Source organism: Lolium perenne, chromosome 4, assembly GCF_019359855.2.
Source record: "Lolium perenne isolate Kyuss_39 chromosome 4, Kyuss_2.0, whole genome shotgun sequence".
In the NCBI taxonomy this organism is placed as follows: domain Eukaryota; kingdom Viridiplantae; phylum Streptophyta; class Magnoliopsida; order Poales; family Poaceae; genus Lolium; species Lolium perenne.
The window spans coordinates 204,957,150-204,964,230 of NC_067247.2; the positions used below are offsets into that span (position 1 = coordinate 204,957,150).

General features: G+C 40.4%; 1 long non-coding RNA gene across 1 annotated transcript; it reads right to left on the bottom strand.

The window, feature by feature from the left end:
• Positions 1–4,706: 4,706 nt before the first annotated feature.
• LOC127295110 (uncharacterized) lies at positions 4,707–6,031 on the bottom strand. Its single transcript, XR_007847533.2, has 2 exons — positions 5,798–6,031; positions 4,707–5,030 (listed from the first exon to the last, which is right to left on the bottom strand). It is a non-coding gene; the product is annotated as an uncharacterized lncRNA (long non-coding RNA).
• Positions 6,032–7,081: the final 1,050 nt, after the last annotated feature.

A 7,081-nucleotide genomic window follows, 5' to 3' on the forward strand; every position in this document is an offset into this window, starting at 1 on the left:
AAAAATTAGGACATTAATTTTTAGATAGAGGGAGTACATGTCATGTGCACCACCTAGGTGATACGTAGACGTGTGGAGACCACACATTGAACGACATTAATTCGACACCTCAATGAGGCGAACAACTTTGGTACTATGAGTAAGATACATTGGACGCCACTCCATACCGTGTTGCATATGTCAAGACCATGGAAACAACTTTATTGCATATGAGGATGAAAAGTGAAATAAAGGTGGATAGTTTATGTTATTTATATAGTCCTATATATATATATATATCTTTTTAATGATATTTAATTTCAAACCAATACATTAAATGTTTTTTGAAACTTCATTAAATATGATCATATAACTGTTTATATTGTTGTACACACACCAAACCCAAATAAGACATAGCCTGAATTTCCCGGGTAAAACCCATTTCCCTCGCTCTAGGCCGAAAATTTCGGTTCCAGCCTTCCGGCGCCAACTTCTCCCGGCTTGACCCACTCCACTTTGGGCGTTAAAATGACTAAAATAGCACACAAAGCCCACAGTACCACCGAAACGGCCAGGGGTATTTTCGTGAAATCCTCAACACCACCCAAATAACCCCACCCAAACTCTCCAGTCTCCAGGAACCCTAGCCGCTCCTCTCCAATCCCCGCTCCGGAACCGACGACGGCCCGAGAGCCCGCCGAGATGTTGCCGCCGCCTGCATCCGTGCCTCCCTTCCTCGCCCCCCTCCCATTTCCGCCCCCTCTCTCTTCCCTAAAACGCCGCCCGCCGCGACCTCCCCAGATCCAATCCACGCCGCCGCCTCCTCTCCAATCAACGCCGCCCTGCTCCTCTCGACCCGCTGCCTCTCCTCCCTCCGGCGCGGCGGCTCGTGCAGTTAAGCATCGGTGACATCTTCGTCGTTCCCGGGGATTTGACGCCACGCTGCTCCACCACCTCATCACCAAGCCTGGGATGTGCCTCGTCAGCAGCTGCAACGAGCTACACGCGCGCCAGCGGCATCGGCGCATGCGCTGCCAAGCTCACCGTCGTGGCCTCAACACCATCGCTGGCGCCTACAACGAATCTGCCCGTCATCTGCATCGCATGTGGCCCCAACTACAATGACTAGGGCACCAACCACATCCTCCACCACACCTTCGCTGGCGCAGGTATTCTGTAAAGCTGAAGAAGCTCGGTAAACTATTTTGCAGCAACAATTCAGACTAGTTCAGTGGGGAGAAACTGCAAACTGCAGGAAACCCTATTTTCACGCAAAAATGTACGCACCCTATTACACAAGATTGCATGGTGTGCATCATAACGTGTGCTCCTTTAGAATTTACTAAATCGTTCCTTATTGAATACTGTGCGGTATCTGGTTCTTGTTTCCATTAGTCTACGGCTGAAATGATGAATAATATGGTTACTTAAATCGTGTAATTGTACTAAAATATGTTCTCTCTTTCTCACTGAAAAAAGCTACATCAACTCGTTTCCACTGAATTTTACTTGAAGTTTTAACACTAAAAGTCAGTACTCTGTGTCGCACTGAAAGAAATGGGACATGACATGTGTTTTCCAGTGCTATTGCTCAAGTAGTTTATTGTAATTTAGTGCAGCACGCAAGTTAGTTTATTGAGGCTGTTTAAGTAGTCAGTAGTAGTGTCATGGATATTTTTGTATGGCAGTTTACTGATTGATGTTGATCAATCAACATGATGGAGATCTGTATGATTCGCTGAAGTGTGCATGCAGCATGTGTTTGAGTAGTCAGTAGTTATCTGCTTGCAAGTGGCATGTTTATGTTCGAGAAAAAGGCAGCAAGTTTAAAACTCACCAAAATTCTTGTTTCTGTTGATGAAGATGTATCATATGTGATGTTTGTTCGCTGACATATACTTTGTATAAGCTTAACATTCGTTGAGAATGCAGCCAGATTTTGACCTTTAACTAGCTATGTACATTGTAATTGCATATTTTGTAGTCACCAGCAACTTCAACAACAGAATTGTCGGCAGGAATTATATCTAATAAAGTAGACAGATGTTTCAGAACTAATCTCCACACTTTTATGTAGTTATCCATTGGACAGTTTATTAGAAGCTTCGTGGTTGATTAGCTACAGATGTAAGAGCAGTAGATAGGTGCACTATGGAGTTTATCATTCTGAGTGCAATAGTAGTAGAGTTATTTGATTTTGTCATGGTTCCTACAGGACATTCTCATATTCTTGGTTATGTACTTTGGAGATTTATATGCAGCAAGTGGAGTTAAAAAAATCAAGCAACAAATTTTAACCGTCTCCAATTGCATGTTTTCTTTCGAAAAGTTGTGAATGCACTATTATACTCACTTACTCAGTATATATAAGAAAAATGTTCAGTGTGCTTTATACTGTAACCGCTACTTCTTTACATGTATAATAACCTCAGGGAACCTTTCAGGTCGTTGGAGAAACTCCTCGTCAGTGGGTGGAGGAAAACGAGCTCTTTGACCTCTAACAGGATACGGCGACTGGGTAGTACCCTCTCTTGCGTTCTTCTCATTCTTTGTCATCCCTTGATTTTTTTGTAGACTGGAGTGGATGATGATGCTCGCGTTTAATTTTGGCTTACACATGCAGGGTTAAACAGGATCGCACACCCACCATGCAGGGTTTAATTTTTCGTAGTCTATTCTAGCCAGCAAAAGATGCAGCGTTCTCTTCTCTTCAAAGAAATGGTTGGTACATCATGCTCTGCTCGCTGTTCCATGTCCATGCATGATGCTTGTGACTCGTATGTTTGTTTTGAGATGAAAATCATGCTTTGCTTTTCTAAAGTTCAGAGAAAAGCCTTATATAGTTAAAAAGTCCATAATGTTAATTTCCCTCCATAATTGACGGAAACCTGCTGCAGTCTATGTATTATGAAAACATCTGAAGTAGATGAGGTATTTTTTCTCAGTAGGCATATTTAGCTCAGTGTCTTACACACTCCCTGTTGTCCATGCTGAATTCAAAGTTCAGTACTTGCGTCCACCTCACTGGCTCAGTTACCTGTTTACACAATCTCTAGTGTGTTGCCGAATAAATACTTGGTATGTCCATAATAGGTGAAGGATGTTCTCAACCATGTAGCTATTCTTTGCATCCGTGTCTGCTTCCTGACAACTATTATTTACTTGTCACAGATCTGCATTCTGCATATGTGTTTCTTTATTTTTTGTTACCTATTTCTGTTACGTCCCCATGCTATACAAAACTAACAAGTAGTTCCTCCTTATGAGGAGCTCTGTGGTTCAGGAAAAACTCCTTCTGATGAAGTGTTATTGCTGTTCATCCTTATCCAGGTGATTCTCTTTTAACTTCTTATTTTTGAGTTATTCCTCAGGCCAAATGGCAGTATATCTTTGTGTCTTCCAGCATTTCATTGCATAGCATAGATGAATGTCTTGTCTCTTTCTTGCTTAACATTGACAGTTGCTAGTTGCTTCGTTCCAAAGTTTATTTTTGTTGATATATTGTAAATATCTGCTGGAACTGGTGTTTTCAAGAAAAGGATCCACATGTTTTGGAACTTGTTAATTCCGTGTACCTTTTTTATGTACTCAGTACGAAAAATGGCAGCAAAACTGCAAAGTATCTGTTTGTTGTGAAGTCCTTTATTTACTGGAATGTGTATTGCTGTATTTACAGTGAAAGAATGTTAATTTCACTAGCTAACCTGGAGGGAGAAGTGGCGCTCAAGGTCACAGATTACTTAGGAGACTGCAGGTATTGTATGGTATACTAACCATATGCATATCATCATCTGCTGATTTGGTTTTTGACGTGTTCATTTGATCAGTTTGCATGACCTTGACAACATAGGCTGTGCTTATTGACGTTGAAGTTGGAGTAATGCTGGGTGACGATTCCTTCAAGCTTTTTGCATGGTTCAACCAGCACTGTTACGGGTAATATTTATCGTCATGCAGATTCAGTTTGAAAAACATTCATCAGCTGCTATGTTTTTGAATTGCATCACTCTATAACTGCTTATGTATCTTGGTTCAGAGCCAGCGTTGCACTGATATGATGCTATGCATGATCCTATACATTGTCTTGCTGACTTAATGATACTAGCAAAGAAGGGCGCGGCGGCACGCCGCGCCGGATCATGGTAATTATCTAGTTAATTTTGTTGTTTAGTAAGAATCCGTTATTTTGTAAGTCGCAGCGAGTTGATATTTTAAGGTTAGGGCGTAAGTTGTCCAAGAGGTGGTGCCCTTGAAGGTACTAAAAAGGTTGCAACGATAGTAGGTATACTTAGAATGAAAATCAAGGGCATTATTGAAAAATTCTTCTATTCGACGAAAAGAAACACAAATTCTGATATATCTTCCTACAGAATTGCATCAACTAACCGGAAAATTCTTCTACTTAGAATTGCCAGGTAAACCCTTGAGCCAATGACAATGGTTGCATTGTATGCATAACAGTATTAAGAAGTGATGGTACTGGGGGGACGCACACCAATTAGTCACTTATACTGATATATCTTCCTCTAGGATTACATCAACTAACCGAAAGATTAGTTACTGGTACCAACTTACATTTTTGCTTAATACATAGTACTCGTGTACATAGAGCTTGTCGATTAGCTAGCGGTACTAATATACATTGTTACTTAACTATAGTCACTTATACTGATACATCTTCCTACAAGATTGCATAGTTGATAGGATTACATCACATAGCAGGAAGATTAGTTACTGGTAATATCTTGCATTGTTGCTTAATACATAGTACTCCAGTACATAGTTTGTCGATTAGCTAGTGGTACTAATATACATTGTTAATTAATTAGTGGATAGCATGGTAAGATAGGTGCTGCGGGTGTTCTTCTGTCTTTGAGGTATCAGCAGCCGGCATTGTTGTCCTCGCCCGGTATCAGCTCTTCCCTTGAGACAGGGAGGGCAAGACCTTGGACGGCTTCTTTGCCGTTGTTGGGCAGAGGAAGAGATAAGTGCACTGCTACACCTATTTGTTGAGGTAGAATTTTCAGGCATGTTGTTATCAAGAATCTTGACTGCAGGAGAAACCATTTTTTCATATGAAATAATTGAGACCAAACGATGGCATTAAGTAAAGCAAGAGACCAACATTACTGAATTGAATGTGAGCAAGATAAACAGGCGGCCCAATTCAGTAGTTGACAATATATTATTGAACCAAACTGATGTGTTTAGGCTAGAACAGTGTATTTGAAAGAGGACATCATCATTCATACAGGAAGAACGTCATCATTCATATAGAATGCATGATCACAAAGACTTGAGGATAAACTATCCATAATACATGCATTTCAGGGGTAGCTACCTTAGCCTCGCTGTGGGGCGACACACTGAGTTTTGTACCCCCGCGGCAAGGAGACTGAGAACATGAACTTAAATTGCCAGCACCAGTACTTGAGAAATGAATATTGGAGACTCACTTTTCTATGATACCTAGAAAAAAAACATCCATCATTTGGCTTGAGGGGGTTTTATAGACTTTGTTGGATCCAAATGGAGTAAATTAAATAGCGTTGATAAAAGGATTAAGAAGTAACGCTGTGTATACTTGTTTCGAAAGGTTGTATAGAATTTGCTAACTGAAGAAAGAAAAAAGAAAGAAGTTTATCTCTTATGAATGGTGTCCTAACTCAATAACTGTTGAATGCATCACCCTTCAGGTGTTGCTGTCTACAAACTGCTCTTGGTTTAAAGGAACGAAGACACACACCATACTTGAGGATAGATTGACCTAGGCCAGGTTGATCTCTTAACGTACATTAGATGTCTTCAGTGTTTTTACCTCTGAACTTCTTGTTGATCTCTCGAGCTCCAAAATATTCAATTCCTGAGGTAAAACATACAACCTAAAATATTTAATTCCTGAGCTACAGCCAGAAGGAGCCCATTAGAAAATCTGGAACGGAAGAAACGTTGGATATTCTATGCAATCAAGGACATGAACCAGCCACATCAAAAAAGAATATTGGTCAGTCTTAATCGGCTATGTAAGTTGCCTAATCTAGACAAAGATGAACCATCCAACACACTTACCTTGCTCCATAAGAGCAAATATTTGAAGAAGAAGAAGAAGATCTGCACCACCATAAGTACTGGTTTTATCTGAACATTCCAAGGGAAGAGCAGTTCCTGGTTATTAATTTAACTAACTACCAATTTCTTAATTAATTACCAACTCGAAACATAAGCATGTTTTTCCTATTTCTGGTTTTCTTCTCTCAAACACGTTCACAAAACATAGAGAATCAAAAATAGCATACGCATTACCCCTTTGAATCTGTATACAAAAGCTATTAATTGATTAGCACTCCCTAGGTAATCATTTGTTAAGACCTACTGTACATTTGTGTTTCATAAATTTGTACAGCTTTCTATCTCCTACTGAAGATTCAGGAGACCCTAGTTTGGATCATCTTCTAATTTTCCCTATCCATAATTGTATTTGTTGCTAAAATTTTTGTGTTCTGGTGATTGTACAGCAGAGATATACCGGAAGTTTAGCTTTGTTATCACAATGGAACAACTTCATCCAACAATCACCAATTTAGAAGAAGTTATCAGTAAAGGGAGCAACGTCAGATCAAGGCAGCAAATTAAAATTAAACAACATGGCATATCACTATGCCCATTCCCTCTTGTAGGTTCAGCGCTCACTGGCAGGGCTGATGGATGGCGCTGTTGCATCATCTTTCACCCAAGGGTAATCTGTTTCTTCTCCTGTCCAAGACTATGGTTCTTCATCAGTGGTGACATCCTGGGCTGGAATGAATATTTTATAGCACACCTGACGTGAGACCTTAGACTCCAGTTCAATCTTACCTGAGTACCAGAAGTTGGTACTGAATTTAGAAGAAAATTCTACTTCTTGGATAACTTGATAGAGTTACAGGAGCACTAAATTGCCACAATCCGCTCGTTTCAAAAAAAAAATTGCCACAATCCTGAAACTCCATCTATGTCATACTGCTAGAGATATTGAACTGATGAAATAAGAGCCGCGCCCGTGACATATAGAGCGTGTAGGTATTTAATCGCAATGGCCGAAGATGCCATACCACGGCTGAGG